Source organism: Aethalodelphis obliquidens, unplaced genomic scaffold (assembly GCF_003676395.1).
Source record: "Aethalodelphis obliquidens isolate GAN/ISIS:26980383/991018 unplaced genomic scaffold, ASM367639v1 scaffold116, whole genome shotgun sequence".
Lineage (NCBI taxonomy): Eukaryota > Metazoa > Chordata > Mammalia > Artiodactyla > Delphinidae > Aethalodelphis > Aethalodelphis obliquidens.
The window spans coordinates 294,617-316,554 of NW_020838060.1; the positions used below are offsets into that span (position 1 = coordinate 294,617).

Consider the following 21,938-nt stretch of genomic DNA (forward strand, 5'->3'; position numbering starts at 1 on the left):
GCATGACCACATCACGAGGTTAACAACACATTACTCATCATTGTGCTACAAGAAAGAACTTGCAAGCGGGCAAGGAAGTCAAGGAAACAAATAAAACTCTCCCAGTGCTCAAAGCACAAACACATCCAAATGCCAAAGCAGGTCTCACTGTCCAGTTCATGCCCAGGTATGAGTGGGTTCAGAGAGAGTGGGCAGAGGGGAGGGGAAGAGAGGAAAAGCATTACTGTGCAGGTGTGCTTGCCAGCACCAAGGCAGATTTATTTCTCAGATTCATCAAGAGCCTTTTTAAAAAGAAATACTGGGGGAACCCACCTATTTTTATAGCTTGATTTGTGCTATTACAGAGAACATGTAGTACATGTAAACAGTAGCATATTGTATTGATAATAATTGTTGCAGACATTCCCTTTGGAATCCATCAGTTCTATACCTAAATCCTACCTCTGCCACTTTCTTGCTATGCGACTTTGGGCAAGTTATTTAACTTCTCTGTGCCTTAGCAGGAACCTCATCTGATATTCACTGTGATATCCCTCAGCACCTTAAACAGCGCCTAAATATTCTGGTGAATTAATATTTTATTAACATAGTAATAAATACTTTGGATGAATTACCTGCAAGCAGGTATAAGAATATCTACCTAACTTACGGAATTGTTATCAGTATTAAATGAGGTGATTATATAAAACACTTGGTATAGCTGAGGGTAGGGTCTTCACTATTAAATAGCAAAGTTTTCTTCCCTTTATTCCCCAGGCAGGTCACAAGTTATAAAAGAAGAGTCATGGCAAGGATTAAAATGGGATAAGAATTGTAGAAGCCAAACATTGGAATATGTTGACTACAAGGGAGCTAACATAAAATCCAGGAATATTTAATCTTGGCTGATGAAATTACATAACAGTGCCAGACCCTTATAGTAGATACATAGTGTTAGCTGATCCAGAAAATGCTATTTTGCATCTGCAGGTATCTGTTACCAGATAGATAAAAGCCTGGTAGAAAGGAAAAGAAAAGGAAAGGAAAGGAAAGGAAAAAAAAGGGAGTAAGAAGGAGCCACGGGCTTCCCTGGTGGCGCAGTGATTGAGAGTCCGCCTGCCGATGCAGGAGACACAGGTTCATGCCCCAGTCCGGGAAGATCCCACGTGCTGCGGAGCGGCTGGGCCCGTGAGCCATGGCCACTGAGCCTGTCCGTCCGGAGCCTGTGCTCCGCAACAGGACAGGCCACAACAGTGAGAGGCCTGCGTACCGCAAAAAAAAAAAAAAAAGGAGTCACATCTTAAATATACCTGACTACATATTTAAAAACAAAACATAAAGGATTCTTCAGAAAGCCATTCAATTCTCTAAAAACACACCATTAGCAAAAATACCCTATTGATTCACAGTATTTACTGCCCTTTTTAGGTAATAAGATCTGTGTAAGGAAACTGTTCATAACTGCTGACAGGGTAAATAAGCTTGAAAGATTTGGGTCCAAAACTCTCCTCCTCCAAAAAGACTAATGTGGCCTTTGAGGCTACTTCACCTATAGTTTGTAACCAAAGCAACCTAACTACATGCAGGGAGAAGGACTATTTTATCTTGAAAATTGGGGGTCAGAGAATATATGCAATTAAATCCAAAATCTGAAAGAATCTTTTTCCTTGACTGTGAAGAAGTGAAACTCAGAAGAAGATGGCTCTAAGAAACCTAGATCACTGTTATATTACGAGCCTGACAGAAGTATACACATTTAGCATCTAAATATAAGGAAAATCTATGCAGAACTGAAACAGCTTGTGGTTAAACCTCATCATAATGTGGTCTTCAACTTCCCATTTCACTTCCAGGCATTTGCTCTGTGTTTTTAACCACCTGACCCACCTCCTCGTAAGCCGTATGATATAATAGAAAGAGCACTGAACAACAGTCAAAAGAATGGGCTCTACACCAAGTTCCACTACTTACGAGGCATGCACACCAGCCACTTAAACTCTTTGTATTCAGTATTATCTGAGTGTTGGGCTAGACTCAGTGCTTGCTTCCACCAGGGTATCCCTTTGGAGAGTAGATCAGAAACCAACCAAATCCAGCTCCCCTACTGCTATAACCCAGAATAAAAACATGAGCATTGTTCTTATCTATCCTTTTTCATAAAAGCAGTTACCAAATTCTATTTAGTTTTCTTCAAATCACATGAGTCTCTCCCCTTTCTCCATTCCCATCACCCCTGTAGAGACTCTTTTGTAACAGTCCTCTAACTGCTCTCTCTTCCTCCATTTCACACCACACGGCTGAATCAATTTTCCTAAAATACTAATTTATATATACAATTCCCTGCTCAGGAATTTTTCACTGTAAGGATAAACCAAACTCCTCGGCCTCAGATTTAAGGCCCTCTCCAATTTACCTAACTCTCCAACTTTATTAATCTCATTGCTCTCCTAGGTGAAACACTATGTCTACTTGTTCTGCCTCCCAAGCAAGATGGGCTCAGCTCAAAGTTCTCATACTTTGAATGTTTCCCCTCTATAATTACCCAGTCTTCTCTCTTCTCTAAGGCCTAGATTATCCTAAGGGTAAAAATTTTCCCTACCCACTCCCTCTAAACTTATGTATAACTCTATATAACTGTATCCCTCACTTGACACGTAATGCCCATGACTTTGTATTACTATTTATCTTTTTATGCAAACATTCAGTCTTCATAACTTACTAAGTTCTTGATAACTTTAACTCTTTCTATACCTGAGGCCTAACTTTTCAGAGGGCAGATATCTAACAAAATGTTTGTTGTTGAGGGTAACTACCTTGAACAAGTCATTGAAATATTCTGGGCCTCATGTTCCTCACCCAGACAATGATGACAACATGTAAATTTCCTTTCCATTCTAAAATGCTACGTGAGATTATACATAATACTACATAGCCTGTATTTCTTTTTTTCTAAATATGTGTGTGTAAATATATAACACTATGTCCTATTTTAACCCAGAATATATATTCCCAAGGGGCCAAGTCTCCTACTACTTGTTTAGTTTATTTATTGGGTAACACTTCCTTGGCATCTCCTCAGAGCATCTTGTCCAAATTCCAGTACACAGCAGGTGTTCAGTAGAAAGGAATTTATAGTCTCAGCCAGACAGCAAACATCAAGGGAAATCTGCGTAGATGATTTTTTTCAATCTTACTTTCCATAATGAACTAGTATATTACCAAAAATTACAAAGATGATGTGAGAGAGAAGGAACTTAATATTAAAATGAGAGGTCACCTTGTGTCAAATAGCTAGGAATTTATTTTAGGCATCCAAAGAAACTAGGATGCAGCCAATCTTAAGTCTAACTCTCAAATTCTATTTGCAGAATTCTGAGGAGTGTGTTAAGTCTCTATCCCTAGACAGTAAACAGGGACCAAGTATTCTTCATATCAGATAATCTTGTCCTTAGTACTGATGGAAAATTTCAGAAAATGAAGAGTCCAAACACTCAGCCAGGTGAGCTCCTAGTTCAAAGAAGATGAAAGCAAACACTCACAAAGGAACTCATTAGAGCCTTAAAGTTTTTAAATGAGAGCATGCTATCCAAAATATTTTTGTTAGTAGCATTATATTTTCCCATTGTCTTGCCTTCATTCCTCACTTGGGACTATCTTCATGTAAATATCAAGACTTACTCATTCTAAAGCCTCAGAGGAATTCTTTTCTTTTCCTTTGAAGTCAGTTATTAATGATTCAAAAGGCACTAGCAGACCAACTCATTTAAAATGACCTAACTTTTCAAAGAATTATTTTAGAACACAAAGCTGATACTTTCAAAGCTGACGTCTATATATGATGTTTTCCAAGTAGGTATGTGGCCTGGATACAACTTTGATATAGTTTAGGTACAAGGTTTATAAAGAATTCTAAGCGGTTTTGAACGATGAGAGGAAACAGAACCTCTTTAAATTTTTATACATATCCCTTTTTCCCATTTCTGCTCCTCTGCTAACTCTCGCTCTCTACTCTGTTTCTTTGCTCTTTCTCCTGATTTCCGCATTCCTCCTCGCTCTTACCCTAAGAAGTGTTTGGGGAACCATGGGTAAGAATCTGGTGCCAGGAGCCAGGGTTCTTACCCTCTTCCCTGTTAAGTCTCCAAATATCAATAAAATCAAGGGTCACAAGCAATTTTCTCTTCCCACCACCAGATCTCTCTTATCAAGACTAGAGAAGAGACGTGGGGGTGGCAGGAAAGGATAGTGGGGTGGTCATCTACTCAAAGGAACTGCAAGCTCATTAAAGCCAATTCAATCAATTATATGTAGCTACTGACAGCGTAAGTTTTCATCTCAGCCTTATCTTCCAGGTACTCTGGCCTATAACCTTCACACATTCCCCTACAACCTTCCCAAATATACTAAATGTGTGCTAAGAAATAAGAACATTTTATCAAAAATTTGAGCTAAAGATAACTACAAAAGATAATCGGTTGTAAATTAAAGTTCAGAAGTGCATTTTAGAATTATAAATAGATTTGGAATTAGCCCTCAGAAAGGTCCATAATAATGTTCTTCAGAACCCCCATAGGAAATCAAGACGTGACATGTTAAGTTTAACTACAGTTTAAGTTTAAGCAATAACCATTAAATATAAGCTTAAGCAATAACCATTTAACATAATAACCATTAAACATAATAACCATTTAACATAACAACATAAACATAAGTTTAAGCAATAACCATTGGTGATATTTTACTTACTTTACCTCTAAAATTGCAATTTCATTATAGTTCAACTTAACATTTAATTTCTTCCTGGTGGGGGGTGGGAAGGGCTTCCGTGAGGCCTAACAATGTTATACTGGTACTACACATTCCACAATTAAAAGCTTAAAAATATTTTGCTGAGATACAATCTGGTCACATCAATAAAAAAGGTGCTGTTAAAAGTATAAGTACATATATATGTACAAATGTGTACATTATTTAGGCTTTCTTTTTTAGAGGCCTAAGAATTCCTGTTTCTCAGCAGTATTCATTAAGTGAACAGATAGGCTGCTTTTTCCCAATGCCAATATACATCTCCAGTGAAGGTGTCAAGACCTTGATGACAATAGCAGAATTTGATAGCTAGTGAAATGTGTCTGGCCACAGGAGCACATTGCCTCAAATACCATCAGGATCAATTCCCAGGAGTTTCCTCATTGGGATGATATCACCAATCAATTCCTATTTCATTTTTCAGGGAATGTTTGCTCTCATCTCCTACAGGAAGTTAGTCTTGACTGCTCTCAACTTTTATGTGCATTTCTATATAATTTTCAGTGCTGAATGTTTCTTTATAAGCTTTATTTTTCATTAGGGCCACTATATCACTCATAATTAAACAGTTCACCAACTCAAAGGACTGTCTTTATTTTTTTATTCATTAGTTAACCATTTAGTCACTAATAGCGACTAAATGCCTACTATGTTTATGTTACTGTGGCAAGCCCCTGAGGGATACAAAGATAAAATAAACTACTTATCTGCTTTCAAGGAGCTCACAGTATAGTAGAAGAGCCATGCTAAGGGCACAAATAAACTAAAATACAAGAATATACAACTACCACCAGATCAGTACCAATAAAATGATAGGCGGATTCAGAAGTAGGAAAGATCGCAGCCTGCAGGAGAAAAAAAACAGGAAAGTTTTCATGGAAGACAGGGTTTAAACTGGGACTCTGATGGGTAGGATTATTTCATGAGGCAAGTGGGGAGGACAGTAGAAGAAAAAGGCTTCAAGATTAAGGTGATTAAATGAACTAGATCTACATGTACACAAATGTGAAAAACAATGTTGAGAGAAAAGGTTGCAAAAATATACATGCAGTATGACTCTATTTATGATTTCAAAATAAAACTATATGTTGTTTGTGTCTATATTACACATTTTTTTAAAAAGTATAAAACATGAAACGGAATGATACATAACAATTCAGAACAGGATTCATTTCCCAAGAAAGAAGAAGGGGATAAGGATGCAGAGTAGGACTTTGGCTATATCTAATACCTAACAGAGAGTGAGAGATCTAAAACAAATATGACAAAATGTTAATATCCATTAAATTTGGGTTGTGGGCTCAAAATTGTGTTAGGGTTTTTTCCCCTGAACTTTTCTAAATATTTAAAATATCTTAGTATTCAAAATTTTTAAATTAAGAAAGGGCCGGGTAACTGGAAGAATAGGGGAGTCATTAACACAAAAATAATCAGGAGCAGGTTGGTTCCCCTAAACTTTAAGGGAACAGTTGATAAGCTCAGTTTTAGACTGAAGAGCGTCCTTCAGATCCCCCACCTAGTGTGCACAAAAGGCACTTAGAACAGAGTGAGGTGGAGGCTGACATATATGGACAGAAAGGAAGTTTTTATTGCCATCCTAGGTCAGATAACTGAAGGCAGAGAGAACCACCTTCCCACGTAGCTTAAATGCCCTGTAACCAAGTCATCTGCCGCAAAACAAAGCCAAGGAAACTTCCAGTTACACAGGAATTCAGATAAAGACTCACTGTGAGTAGCTATTCCATGCCGCCTCTCTCCCCACCCCTCCCCCAAACACTCATAAACAAAAACAAAATGTACCCTTGCCCACTTGAGAAAGAATTAAGAATTGGCAGCTCTGCTAAAGTGGACAGTATCCAATCCAAGGCCCTTCTCTGGAGATGTTGACAGAGCCCAGAGAAAGGAGTAGAGAAATCATAATTCAGTTAAGTTTCGATGAAGACTTACCAGTGGAAGGCATCCATCCTTCTACATCCCCTCATGTCCCAACTTTCCCCAGGGGAATCTAAGGACCTCTAAGATGTCCTCTATCCTGTTCTGTTTTTCTCCAGCAAAAAAGACTAAAACGCAAAATCCAAACTCTTACTTCACGCTTTAAACCCAAATAATTTATTTACCTTCACAAAAATCCAATGAAATTAAAAACATGGGGAAGAAAGATTTAGAATCCAAGTATAATGACAAATCTTGTTTTTTAGATATACTTTTTCGGTGCCCAATTTATCATAGCTTATTTCTTTTACCAAAGTTTCATTAGTACAATTTAAAATTAAGTTTAAAAGAAAACTTGAAGGCAACTTAGCAGGAGAGATAAATACATCTACACACACAATAACACAAATACCCTGACATTCTTCTACATTTGAATCACTATCGCTGAAGAATCCTAACATCCTATTCACTCCACTCCAGGGCATCCAACTGCCCCAGGTCAAAGTCCCTATTCTCCATGGTACTCTCAGAACAGATCTTCCTCAGTCAGACCTGGGAAAATACCACTGTTCACTTTGGACTAGTAAAAAGGACAATGGAGTGAAACGACAGAAGTCCTTCTGTCTTCTAGCTCAATGCAGTGTGGCAGAATGGAACAAACACTGCAACGGGACTTGTGAGGGAATGAGAGAGGTGAGCTAACATTTATTAATCACCTACCTCATTACAGCCACTGAAGACTGAATTCCAGACCAAGCTATCACTTCACTACTTCTGTGATCCTAAGTAAATCTCAGGTATTCCGTTTGAAAATCAATGAGGGAGACTAAGAAGCCTAACAGTCCCTCTAGTTCTCTGATTCCATGATTCCACAAACATGATCACTCAACAACAAACGTATTACTGTTAAACATAATAAAGTTATTTTAAAAGTCTTTTGCTTTGTTCCTCTCCAATCCACCCTCTATATACCACTAACAAAATAATCTTTCTAGAACATGAAAATTACTTTATCACCCAATGCTTAAAAACCCTTAAATGGCTTATCATTTAGTGTAGCACAAGATAAAGCTGTCCATGATCGGCCTTACCTACTTCTCCAGCCTCTTCCCCGCCCTCCAACCCTGTCCTCCAGCCATAATAATTACTTAAAAGTTACCTGAAGAAGCCTGACTGTTTCATTCCTTTAAGCTTTTGTTCATGCTGTTTTCTCAGCCTGGAGTGTACTTCTCTCTCTCATCTGTAGGGTATATCCTTAACTCATCTTTCAAGACTCAGCTCAAATATCATCTCCTCTGGGAGGCACTTTCCAACCTCTGAATGTCCAAGGCAGAACTGACCTTTAGGCCCCCACTCTGCCCCCTACATACCTCTAACACAATACCTATCACACTTCATTCCATCTATATACTGACACATCTCTCTCCTCCCACTAGACCCATAACCCCCTTGGACATTGAGATCTTGTCTGACTCATCTGCTTCCTTAGTGCCTAAGACAGTGCTTACAAGAGACATTCAATGGGTATTTGATGGAGTGGGGAGCAGAGGAACAGAAAACATGAAAGGAGACAGAAAAACTCAATTAAGATGGCCTGAAGAGTGGAGAATAGTAGTATTTATCAGTACCACTATCTTTGGCCTTCTGCTCTTTCCCTAAACTCTAGTCTTCAGAGAGTTTATCCATCTTCTTGGCTACAGCTACCACATCTATGCTGATGAACTGCAAAACAACACTTTCAAGCATTATTAACCCTCACCGCTCCACCAGCTGTAGGCTCTTCTCTAACAACTGGAACACCTTTCATTCGGATGTTTCATTGCCACTTTAAATCCAAAACATCTCAAACTGAACTCATCATATTTCCTTAAGAAATGAGGAAACCTCCCTAACTTCTTTACCCCAGTCAGTATCTCAGAAACCCAGGCTTAAAATGCTATCATTATGTTTGATTGAACACTCTCCATCATCTTCCACATCCAGCCCGCACTGATTTCAATTTTTTCCTTCACAATCTCTTTGTCACTCTTTCCCCTCCTTAACCCACCCTCCACAACTCTAGCTCAGGCCTCATCACCTCACACATCCCAGCTGCTAATCTCCCTTCCCTCCAAGCCAATCTATTTCCCAATATCATCATATTACAATCCTAATAAAAAATTCTCAGTGGTTAGCTATTTTCCATTGTTCAAGATCTAAACTTATAAGCCTGACTTTTAAGACCCTCTATAAACATAGCTCCAGACCATCCTAACCACCTGTGTTTTACTACTATTCACTGCGACTCAGGTCAGTCTCATCACTGCCCCAAGAACATTCCAAGTACATTCCTGTGCCCAGGCTTCTGCTTGATCCCTCTCAGCTCCAAATTTAAATGATTTTTTTGTTATTTGCTTCATTTTCATTTCTTGTACCTAATACAATTTTTTTTAAGATCTGGAGTAAGTCACAATTCCTCTGTGACATCACTCATAACTACCTGAGTACTCTTCTCCCAAAACACCTATGGTATGAGGTCTGTATTATGCAAATGATAATACACTTTCACATTTTAAATTTTTCTCTGGCATAAAGAGGCTCAATAGGTATTCATTCCTTCCTATTCCCCTTACTCCCAACTAGGCTGTAAATTCTTCAAGGGCACAAAACTGTCATTTTTCCTAATCCTCCATACCACTTAGTAGAACTAAATTCACAGCAGGATCACTAAAAATAACAGCTTAGTAGTCTCTCCTATCAAAAACTATTTCTTATAGTATAAGGTATAAGAGATAATCCTAAAAAACACAGTTAAAAATAATCCTGAACTAAACTGTATAAATTAAGATGACTGATTTTTCCACCTCTGAATTTTAGCTCAGAGATACTTCAATCTCCTGACTTAAGTGGTAAATAATAATCCTGTGCCCATGACATCACAAGCACATAGTTTGGTAATGATTATGAGAAGGCTGGGGGTAGGCAAGGATGAAGGAAAGCAAGTCAACTGAAAGAACAAGGATGGAAGAACAGCTGTGTGATTTTTTTGTTTACTTCTTAAGTGTGGACTTCTCCTCATTCCTTTTTCTTTTTTTTTTTTTTTTCTTAAATTGGCCACATTTTCAAACAAGTTTACTCCAGGAGGAAAAATCTAATAGATTTTCAAAGGCGCTAATATCTGAAGAGCCTCTACAAAGCCCAAGTCCTTCAAAAAAAAGCCAGCTTAATCTTCAACAATGCAGTATCACGCAGTAGGACTCTTCCAGATATTGTGTGTAAAGACTTATTCAGGCTGCAACATAGGCATCTTCTACCAATAGCTCTTAGGAATAAGGCAGACAGCCTGAGGCCACATTGGACACACACAGATTTTGAAAAGAAATTGGTCTTCATTAACATACTCAGTATAGCCCAGTCTTAATTACCCTCATATGGACTTTTCATTTTATGGATTTCTGAGGCAAAATCTTTAATCCAAGACTGACGTTTCTTCACCATCAGTATACTTTCCTCACTATCAGGTAATTCAGGCTTAGAAATGCCAATTCATTTCATCAGTATGATCCCCAAAACACTAAAATAAGTCTGGTTTTTAAAATAATGCATTTTCAAACCAAGAAATTTCTTTCTGAAGTTCTGAATTACCTAAACTAGTGCTCCCTACAATAGCAGAGATAACTGAAAGTTCAATGCACTGGAAACATGACACTGCCCTTACCATAAGCTCTTGAAGAGAATCCAGACATAGCCTTGAGACTTCCCCACAGGTTGGTACAACATCAGACAGTCACAAGCAGAGCTCAACATAGTGAGTAAGGTGTGTAAATACAAAAATTTCTACAAGGAATCTTACGTCTCCTGGCTGATCTCTTTAGGCCAGGATGGTCCAGAAGAGAAGTAGGAGAGTCACAATTTACTGGTACCTGACTCCTTGTCCCTGAGCTCTTGGATCAGAGGGCTCAATACTTCTCATTAAATCCATCCTTTGTTCAAGGACCTACAATGACTCTATTGACCCTTTCATCAACACCCAACAGAGTCTGGCCTCTGAGTCCCCTCCACCCTCTCGCCTGCTCTACCCATGACTTGACCAACCCACATTCTCTCCAGTCATTCTCATTTATTCTCCCCACAAACACAACTTAGTCATTCATACCATCATTGCACACTGTACATTCTATACTTTCTGCCCAGAAGATCTTTTATCTCCTTTTACTCCTAACACAGAATAATTATTTTATTTATTGGAATGCTCACACCTATTATATAGATAAGGATGCAGAAGTAAATTGCCCAAGGTCGCATTAGTAAAAAGTAGAACCACAAGTTGAACCAAGATCGTCTAACTCCATAGCCCATGCCTCATTATGACTGTAATCCATAGCCTCCCAAGTCCACTTCAAATTTTACTGACTCAGAAATCTTCCCTAATTTACTTCATTCATACTTTGTTACTTCGAATTTCCTAATCTCTACATACTTCATTTGTAGCACATTAAACTTGGTTTTGTTTATATGTTTTTTCTTAAATGTTAAAGCTTATAATAGTCTGCTTTCTCATTTACATACTGCCTTCCCCAACATCACCCTTGTCCCAAGGGCAAGAACACCTGTTTTTACAACTTTTATATCTCCCCAAAGCCTGTCACTGACACTTGGAAACTGCCTTATCCACAGGAGTGTTCAGTCATTATTCAGCAAGGATTTATTACTTAAAAAAAAAAATCAACTTCCTTCTTCTATCATATTAAAAAATCAACTAATTTCAGGCATTCATGATAAAACTGTCCTGCATCTGCATTCTAGTTACACAGATTTTAATTGTCTGACTTATCAGGGGCTGTTGAAAAGATTCCAGGCTGCCATTCCACAGTTCCTAAGTTTGCATAGGAAAGATACTGCTGAAGTCACACTTCAAAGCATTGTTTCAGGATTTTTCCCTTGATGGGATGAATGTCTGGCGTAAGGAGAACGTGTGCTCCCTTATAAAGTCCTCTGCCAGCATACTTAGCATGCTTGAGACATTCAGGAGCTCTAAAACTTTAACAAGTGGCACTTAGTGCCCCCGTAACAGTCTGAAAACTTATTTTTAATACTGAGTTACTCCATCATAATTCACTTAGTTACATATATATTGAATCTCAAAATTCCAAACAAAGCCTTCTGAGAACTGAAAACAGTGATGGGCTATTGGGCTGCTACACTTATTCCTAGAGTTTATTCACTCCTTCAATCCCCACCCCTAACCCCTGGAATAATATATGTAGTTCAACTAGGGGAAGTTGCTAAATACAGATATGAATTGAATTTGCCAGATATCATCACTAATATTGGCACGAACTAACTCATAAATTAAAACAACTATTGATAGTCAACAGACTCTGGAACAGCATGTGTGATTTTTAAAAATTAGATATTACCCTTCAAATTAAGTCATTTTCAATAGGGGTCCCAAAAGAAAGAGATTAACGAAATAAAGCTTCAGGAAAATTTCCACGTTGTTGGTAACATAACTACACAAAGTCCAACTAGTAATTAACATTCATTACTGGTCAGCTTGCCTTATACAAGTCAGTAGACAGCCCTTTCTTTGGCAAAGGTTTACTTTTTTTCTTCACAAAGGAGTCTTTGGCATTAAATGAAAGGGATAAGTCAAAGCAGGCAACAACAACAACAAAAATAGTAATAGTTTGGAAACTATCTTCCTTCCATCTTTCCTTCCTGCTTGAATGCGTACTGTCCAAAGTGGATATCTGTTCAACTCTAAATTATTCATGTTAATGGATGATTATCGGTAGAAAGGTGCTGATAATCCGAAATGGAAAAAATCGAAAAATAATCTATTTCAGTTTTGGAAAATCTTTTCAGCGTATTTATCATTTCAATTATTCCTAGCATGAGCTAATATGTGTATTCATTTGTAATCTCTAAGTACATAGTAACTGGCCACTAACTCAGGGAGGTGCTCTGAGGCATGCTGCGTAGCTAGCGGAAATTAGAACAGACTGGTATTCAGCTTCCAGATGAGCAACATCAATTTCATTTATTTTACAGTTCTGTCCAGCCTTCAAAATATCAATAGACTAGCACAGCAGGTTGGTTACTAACCTTTAAAAGAAAGGCTCGGAAAAACAATGAGGACAAAGAGTATAATTGTTTGCCCATAATGTATTCATTTGTAAATTATGCACAGCAAATGTTTAATTACAAGTCTGATTCTCCCTAGGCACCCAGCATAAGCCCCTGCTGTCTTCTCCATCCCATCAAGAATGCAATCTCACTTATTAGGAAAGAAAGTTTCTGTTTTTTAAAGTAATACAGTATAGAAAATGTTTTTTAAAAGATTTAGGACTAACTACCCTTTTGGACCCGCCTTATTGACTACCTCTTCTCTCTACTTTGTCCTTTCCCACTTTAGAAATAGGTTGAAAGACAAAGGGATCCAGCGTCCTCTAAGATCTAAATATACAGTATGAGAAGCCAAAGACTGAACATTACCTGTTTCTGATTTTCTATAAAGTATTTTATACATATATGTACTAAAAGTCAACTAATTTTTGCCTTTGCATTCATGAAAACTCCCTGAAAAGCTGGGGAGAACCTCTTACAGAAAATTTCTTTGAACCTAATTTTTATATCTGTATTGTGCCCAGAGAAGCCACCTGGGCTCCAGAGAGATTATCTAGACCGTGGGGGCGTGGGGTGGGAAAAAAAGAGGAAGAGAGAGAAGGAAAGACGGAGGGGAAGAGAGAGGCGGAGAGAGAGACTCAGAGCGCTGGTCCTTGTGAGCCGACAAGCTAAAAATACGCCTGCCCAGTAAACAAATCCCGTTCCATCCCGACCGGAGCCACACCGTTAACCTAGTAATTATGAGAAGAGGAGTGAGATCACGCAGCCCCCGGCTTACTCATCATCAGCTTCTAAAGTTTCCATCGGCTCACGGCAACTTTTCTTTTTTCTAAAGTTCATAAGCCTGCCCTAGAACCAACCTCTCTCTCTCTCTCTCTCTCTCTCTCTCACACACACACACACACACACACACACTTCTTTTTCGCTCCCTTCCTCCATTACTGGACGCACCTCAGTTTGGCTATCGATAGGGGAGAACAGCTTGTTTTCTTTTCATTTTACTTTTATATTGAGACTTTAAAATGAACTTTATCCTACAATGAGGGTAGTACCCTGCACTCCTAGCCACCTTAAAACTCCACCATCTCTCCCCGAAAGTCTAGCTGACAAGGGAGGACCGTCCAAACTGCCCAGCAGTTGACGAAGGGAGGCCACGAACGGGGAAGGGAGGCTGGGAAGGCGGGACGCAGGTGAAAGGGAGGAGTAACCGCGGAAAGGTTGGGGCCAAGCAAGGAACAGTCAGGGCGAAGAGGGGGTGCCGAGAGGAGATGGCTCAGGGTGAAATATAATCAGAAAGGAGATGGGGAACAGTGGCGATCAGAGGGTCAGAGTTTGGGAGTCTGAAGAGGCGGGAGGGGCGGGAGCAGACGGGGGAGGGTGACAAGGCGGGGGCTCCGTTACCCTCGCGGCTCCCGGGGCAAGGCCCTAGGCCGGGGCGGAGCGCGGGGCCCGGCTGCCTCTCCTCATTCCTCTGCTGTGACCCCGGGGTCCGGCCGGCCCCTCCCCCGTCGACGATGGAGGCGGAGGCGGTGGCAGAGACTGAGACCGCGGCTGTTGTTCCGCACAGGATCAGGAGCTGGAGCCAGACGGGACTGATCTGGACTGGCCTCCCCCAGTGGCTTTTTGCCTGCTCCACACTCGACTCCGGCTGCTGGTTCAGGATCGGTGGTTTTCGGCCGTCCGGCCGGAAACAAGCGCCAGTTTCCGGCCGGAGCGGGTTGGTGGTGACACCCAAGCGGCCCCCGGGCCTCCTCCCGCCCAGCCCCGCCCCGCCCCACCCCGTAGCAGCCCCGCCCTTAGCGCCACTCCCCTAGCTGCGGCCAGTTTGGCGCTTGCCCCGTGCGTGACCCCGTGTTTTCCTGGCCCGTGTACCTAAAGCCCCTGTTCTGGAGAGTTCTTGAACCGGAGCTGGAGGGCTACTGGGTGGACTCTTGAGACTTTGAGGTGTAGTTAGTTGGACACAGCCCTTTGGGAAGAAGCAGAAAGAGGCGGGGTAGTTCTAGAAAGGTGAGAGGGATGAAAATACTTAGACTGAGAAGACTGAAATTCTAGTTACTCTACGCGATCATTCTGGACTGACCGGAGGAAAATTAACACTTCTTCCAGACCAATCTCCACCCAGTTAAGCACTCTCCCTCCTTCACTCCTGCAGTGAACATAGTGTAAGATGTTAGGGGAAAACCCGAACGAACTTTTTGGCCAACCGCATACTTTTCTCTGTAAATACTCAATATTTATTTACTTGCATAATGATAATACCCTATTGACATATCTGCCTTAGACTGTTAGCACAAGCAAAACAAGTTATGTAGTGCTTTTTTGGTAATACCTTTTAACAGCCTTGTACAACAACCATGCTGTAGCATAGTTCAATTCACAAATATTGAGTCCCTACTACGTGCAAGGCACTGTGCTCATTGATCCTGGGGACACAAAAATGAATAAGACATAATTCCAGGCATCAAGGGTCTTACACTTTAGTAAAACACAAAACTGTATTGTATAAGGCAGAACTCACATATGTGCTGTGTGATTTACAAGGACCTATGGCTATGGGAACATAAGCCTTGCCTGGCACATAGCAGACCTTCCATATTTGTTGAATGAATAAATATTAGACGAACGTGGACAGTTTCAAGTAAGAAGAGCCATTTAATAAATACCTCTTTATGACAAACACAAAGTGCAGCCAGCCCCTGCTATAATCTGACCAAAGAAATGCTAAGTTATTTTAAGTTTATTTATTTTATTTATTTATTTTTGGCTGTGTTGGGTCTTCATTGCTGCGTGGGGGCTTTCTCTAGTTGCGGCGAGCGGGGGCTACTCTTCGTTGAGGTGCGAGGGCTTCTCATTGCGGTGGCTTCTGTTGTTGCAGAGCACAGGCTCTAGGCGCGCGCGCTTCAATAGTTGTGGCTTGTGGGCTCTAGCGCTCCAGCTCGGTAGCTGTGGCGCTCGGACTCAGTTGCTCCGTGGCATGTGGGATCTTCCCGGACCAGGGCTCAAACCCTTGTCCCCTGCATTGGCAGACGGATTCTTAACCACTGCGCCACCAGGGAAGCGCAAGAAATGCTAAATTTTAATTCAGATTCCTAACATTGTGGCAACTGGTTTGCGTTTTCAAAATGTTGTGCCCATTAGGCCTATTTAAAAACAAATATTACAGTCAACTTTTCTGTCCCCTCACTACTTTCTGAAGTCTTCAGTTTCTAAAGGTAAAGAGGGGAGCATAGACACTTTAGAATTATCCAGCTCAAGACTAGAAAATTGACATCTGAAACAAGAAACTTCCTAGACAGCTATATCTCTTGGGAATATCCTGGATTTAGAGTTGAAGATTTAGGGCCTAGGGCTATACCAAGGCCAAGTAGGTCAGAGTACCTAGCATGAGGCACATCCAGGACCAGCAATACAGGTTGGCAGGCAGAGGCATTTGGGGGACAAGCATGTGGGGACTACAAATTTTGGACACTGTTCAGTGGCAAATTTGAGAAGGAGTAGGATGAGACTTGGTCACCGAACTCCATGGATCACACCCACCCTTGCCAGCTAGATCTGAGGTAGGCAGAAAGGTCCACAGATGAGGAGCCTCAAAAATTTAAAGCTGTCTTGTTTCACCAAGGCCCTCCCAGGACCAGGTTATGCCCATCTGTTAACTACCTCTTTCTAGTCTTAACTCCACTACCACAGACTTATTATGACCAGGTATGACGTTCAAAGGCCTTCTCCACCTCTCAGTACAAGGCTGACCTTTACTTTTGGCAGTGACTACAAAAAGTTTCCAAATTTGAAAGCTGGGCCAAGTTGCTGATCAAACTCATTTAAGTGACCACACTTTATAGGCTTGCCTGGAAATTTAGGGGCCAGGAAGTGATGGGGTTGCAGTTGCTTTGTGCCTGTTTCTTGCTCTGACCATCCATCACTCATTGTTGTTTGTGCAGTTGCTCAATGGGCTGCTTGTTTTGGGTCAGCCCAGGCTGTATGCGTAGCAGTGTGGTCAGCCGGGCTGGGAGCCAGGCCACCTGGGTTCTGGTCCCAGCTCAGCCAGCCCCTAATCCATTAAGTGATTCCCTATTCCTATGTGTCAATTTCTCTGCCTAGAAGCAGGGGACCTCTTTTGTAGTGATGTGCAGCCATTCAGGCTGTCACTATGCTAAATGCTCAGAAGCAGCTGTCCAGTGTCATTGTGGGAAGTCAGAACACAGGTGATTATTTTTTGCTGACAGGTAGAAAAACAGTAAGGGAAGTAAAAACAGCAGAGAAAACCCTACCAGTATACACAGGGTCACACAGCCTTATCTGCCATTCAGTACAAAGTTCTCATCCACCCTAAAGGCCTGTTTACTCATTTTAGCAATTCTAAGGGCTACTCCAAGGAGCTCCCTGAGTTTTCACTTCACTTTAAGCAAGAGCAGAAAAAAACAGAGCTTTGCCTTTCAGCAGAGAAACTAAAAGGAGAGATTATTTCAACACCTGGGCTAATGGATAGAGTAGGGGGAAATGTTCAGAGAAAGCTATTTTGCAGCTAACCAGGAAAACAAAAAACAAACAAAAAAAGCCACCCGGCAATTGTTTGCATTTATATGCTTTTGTGGTAGAAAAGAAAATCAAACCAAAATAACTTCCTTTCCACTACCACCACTATAATTTAGACCAGTGGTTCTGTGGAGTCTTAAAAACTACATACCGTATGTGCCTAGGAACCTCAGATGACTAACTCAGAATTCTTAGGACTGAGGACCATGAATCTATATTTTTTAAAAATATCCACAGTTCTTATAAAGTGAAACGCTTTCCTACTCTGTAACCCAGCAATTCCACTCGTAGGTATTTACCCAATAGAAATGAAAACAGATGTCCACAAAAAGCTTTTACGTAAATGTTCATAGCAACATTATTCATAATAGACCCAAACTGGAAACATCTCAGATGTCTACCAACAGAAAAAATACACTAATCAAACAATGGAATACAATTTTAAAAAAATGGACTCCCTTTAAACACAACAACATGGATAAGTCTTAAAATCATTTGTTGAGAAAAAGAAGCCATTTATATGAAATTCGAGAACAGGCAAAAGTAACCATGATGATAGAAATCAGAACTGTGGTTGCAGGGACTTCCCTGGTGGCACTGTGGTTAAGAATCCACCTGCCAATGCAGGGGAACATGGGTTCGAGCCCTGGTCCGGGAAGATCCCACATGCTGCAGAGTAACTAAGCCCATGTGCCACAACTACTGAGTCTGTGCTCTAGAGCCTATGAGCCACAGCTACTGAGCCCGAGTGCCAGAACTACTGAAGCCTGTGCAGCTAGAGCCCGTGCTCCGCAACAAGAGAAGCCACCGCAATGAGAAGCCCGCGCGCAGCAATGGAGAGTAGCCCCTGCTCGCCGCAACTAGAGAAAGCCCGCACGCAGCAACAAAGACCCAAGGCAGCCAAAAATAAATAAATAACTTTATTAAAGAAAAAAAAAAGAACTATGGTTGCATATTGGGGGGAAGTGGAGATTGAATAGAAAGGGGGCATGAGGGAAATTTTTGAGGTGACGGAAATGTTCTATATCTTGATGAGGTAGCTGTTACACATGTACATCAAATTGTGTACTTAAGATCTGCACATTTCACCATGTGAACTTTACCTCAATTTAAGAAATAGAAAACAAACATCTTGGGTTCCTTCATAACACTTAACCAAGTTATAAATTTACATTTACTTGTAGATTATTTCATTGATATTTGATTCATCAGTTAGATTGCAAAGCTCCACCAGATATGTTCACCATTTTATCTATATTACCTAGCATAGTGCTTTACCCATGGCAGTCATTCATTACATATCTATTGAGTGAATGAGTGAATGAATTGGCAGTTGAGAACCATTGCTTTGGTAGTACATATCAGACTCTATTTTATAATAGAGTCACATCTAGACTCATAATAATATAACTGGGTCTATTTCCAGGCCTTCTATCTGCTCGCATACCATTGCTAGATTACGCTTCCTAAAATGCTTCACTGATATTTTCTCCCTTTTCAAAAGCTGTAGCAGCATGTTGCTTGCTTAACCACTGTCCATCCCCCTTCCCCGCCCTTGCTTATAGAATCCTGATCATGTTTAAGCAGCCATCCTTCTCTATGTGGCCATGGGCTTCAGGGGAGATTGACTCCAGTGCAGGGGTGGGGGCTGAGTGGGAGGGAGATGGGTGAAACACTGATGGATCTAAACCAATCACGGGGTTCCATTCCCCTTGCCAGTACTTGGTTTAGGACTATGATAAAATTCTCTCCAGTGTGAGATTTGAGGAAATCTGATGGACTTCCTTGCTCCTACAAAGAGACAAAGAGAAATAAGAAATGATTCTCTTTTGCTGCTGAGTGTTGCTGGATTTGGAACTGCTGTTCTGTTTGGAGGACAAGGTGACATACTAAGGATGGCAGAGCAAAAAAAATGAAAAGAATCTGGGTCTTGGGTGAACTGCTGAATTAGCCAACCCTCAGCCGTCCTCCTTGAATTTCTTATTATATAAGAATACGTCTTCCTTATTGTTTAAACAATTTTGAACTTAGTTTTTCTATTGCTTGTAAGGAAAAGCATCTCAGCTAATATAAAGCCATCAACGATTCCTCGATATCTATAGGATAAAGCCAAAATTCCTCAGTCTCCCCTGTAAGATCCTATACAATCTGACCCCAGTCTAGTACTAACTCCAGAATGTGGCTTGCTAATTTCCATCTCTCCAATGGTTTTCTGCTTTCTTTACCATCAATGGTAAATATTAACAACGAGCTCTCCAGGTGGAAAAGGCCCTGATTTATAGCCTTTACCAATTTCCATTGTGTAAATATTTCTACTCCTGATAATTTCATGCCACTAATATGACATCACTGAACACAGAGTCGGGAAGAGACATGCAATCAGCACCAGCAAGCCAGTTAGAGGACTCTACCATGCTACTACCCACCTTCCTTTCTTCTGTCTATAAGTTTTCTCCCTAGAGTTCAAGGCCCAACCTGTATCATGTCCTTTTAAAGACTTCTCATAAAATTCTAAACTATAAATGGCTTTACCAATCAATTGGAATCTAAAAATTGTCTTGAACTGTTAGTCTTCACAAGCATTTGCTCATCAGTCAACTATTTAATCAATTAATTTAAGAACCTAGGAATAATAAAACAGCAAGAGAGAAGAGTTCAGTGATACCATTTACGTTCCCACATCTTCTAAAGGGTTCCTAAGATTAAGCACTAGGGGACCTACTAAGCAGAAAATCCTGCCTCCAGGCCCTAGAAGTAGTAAAGATCACTGGAGGTACATTGTTGTAAATAGAACCTATCAGCTCTCAATTATTGCAAGTGCTGGTCCCCAGGAGAGCTATGTTAGGACATTAACTACAAGGCTGTTGGCAAGATTTGGGCTTGTTCCTATTCTGGTCCTGACAAATCCCCTGAGGATATAAGAATGGGAGTTTAAGGCCATCAGAGGCCTAGCAACAGGTAGGTAAAGAAGAGAAGCCAGTTCCTGAGGCTTTGAAGAGAGCAAGTGCTACCTTACCTGATTGGAATGCCATCCAGGTGGATCAGCTTCATCTCCACCTCACAGGTGACACTCTTAGGTTTGGAGGAAAAGCAAATAATTAGACTGCCAACACATTGGCTGGGGCAATGAGGAGAGGCGGGGGAATGGAGTGACTAAGTCACTCTGTCCCCTGACTAGGTCAGCCCTGGGAGGCAGGCCAAATTCAGGCTACTGGAAACTGACAGAGCATTCAAGGGATAGGAGATGTGAGACTGCACCAAACTCTCCTTTTTTAATGAGACAAATGGCCCATATTGAGCTCTATGGGTACTGAACACTAGCAATGTTTTCTAAATTATAAATATGTGCTTCTTTCCTGCCTTGGAGAGCTACCATCCAGCTGTAAGTGGTATAGTTGAGTGACTATAGGTACCCTCTGACTACCTCTTTCCAGGTTACTGAACTGATCAGCATTAGGGTTTTTCCCATGTTGCTTATGTTCTGTAGACAAGCCTGCAGATCATAGCAGCTCCTCATAGAGAAGTAAATGGATGATAGTTTTTTTCTGCTGGAAAAAAAAATCTGGATTTGAAAAGCGTCAAAATGTTACCTTAGGTTACCCTTACCCTAGCACGTTAGGTAACCTTCCTAGTCGAAGAAGAGATGAAATCCTGAGGTCAGAAGAAATGAGAACAAGACCAAGAACTAGGGAGATGCTTGGATGAGTAAAGTACTCTAGGGGCACCCAAGAGAAAAGTGTAAGGCCTGAGGGACATTGATTATGAGAAAGCATTGACTATGGGAAAAGAAAGGAAGGAAAACTGAGGGGCTGAAAAATGAGACCTGCTCAAAGAAGGTTACAAGTGCTAGTCAGGGATGCTGCCCCTGCAACAGTGTTTGAGTGGTCTAGCCTCCCCCAAGCAGTGTCCTTTTTCTCCTCCTCTGGGCCAGAGATCACACACAAGTGGCAGCTCTGCTCTTACTTGCCAGGAAATGATACTGAATATAGCGCCAGAAGACTTGCCTCCTTATTTAGATCCTCTACAGGAGCAACAAAATGGGAATTAATACCATTCAGTGAATTCTTTTGCTATTTTTAGGCACCCACCATGTGTAAGGCATGCAAAAATACAATCATAGTCTTTAAGGAGATTTCATGAGCAGGACCAGGCATTAGAAATCCAAATCCTTCTGTGACACGTAGCCTTCACCTAATCCAGAAAAAAAAAAGGAAGGTGGGACTTCCCTGGTGGCGCAGTGGTTAAGACTCCTCACTCCCAATGCAGGGGGCCTGGCTTCGATCCCTGGTCAGATAACTAGATGCACGCCACAGCTAAGAGTTTGCATGCCACAACTAAGGAGCCTTTGAGCCGCAACTAAGACCCGGCACAACCAAATAAATAAATAAATATTTTTTTAAATAAGGGGGCTTCCCTGGTGGCGCAGTGGTTGGGGGTCCGCCTGCCGATGCAGGGGGCGCGGGTTCGTGCCCCGGTCCAAGAAGATCCCACATGCTGCGGAGCGGCTGGGCCCGTGAGCCATGGCCGCTGAGCCTGCGCGTCTGGAGCCTGTGCTCCGCAACGGGAGAGGCCACACAGTGAGA

At 41.1% G+C, this 21,938-nt stretch overlaps 1 protein-coding gene across 2 annotated transcripts in view; it reads right to left on the reverse strand.

The window, feature by feature from the left end:
* Window positions 1–14,483, reverse strand: part of OTUD7B (OTU deubiquitinase 7B) — a 53,824-nt gene extending 39,341 nt beyond the window's left edge. The window contains exon 1 of one of the 2 annotated variants that reach the window (XM_027097730.1): window positions 14,224–14,483. The gene's annotated coding sequence lies outside the window, so the exon portion shown is untranslated. The remainder of the gene's footprint in view (window positions 1–14,223) is intronic. The other variant, XM_027097728.1, reaches the window with a different exon arrangement.
* Window positions 14,484–21,938: the final 7,455 nt, after the last annotated feature.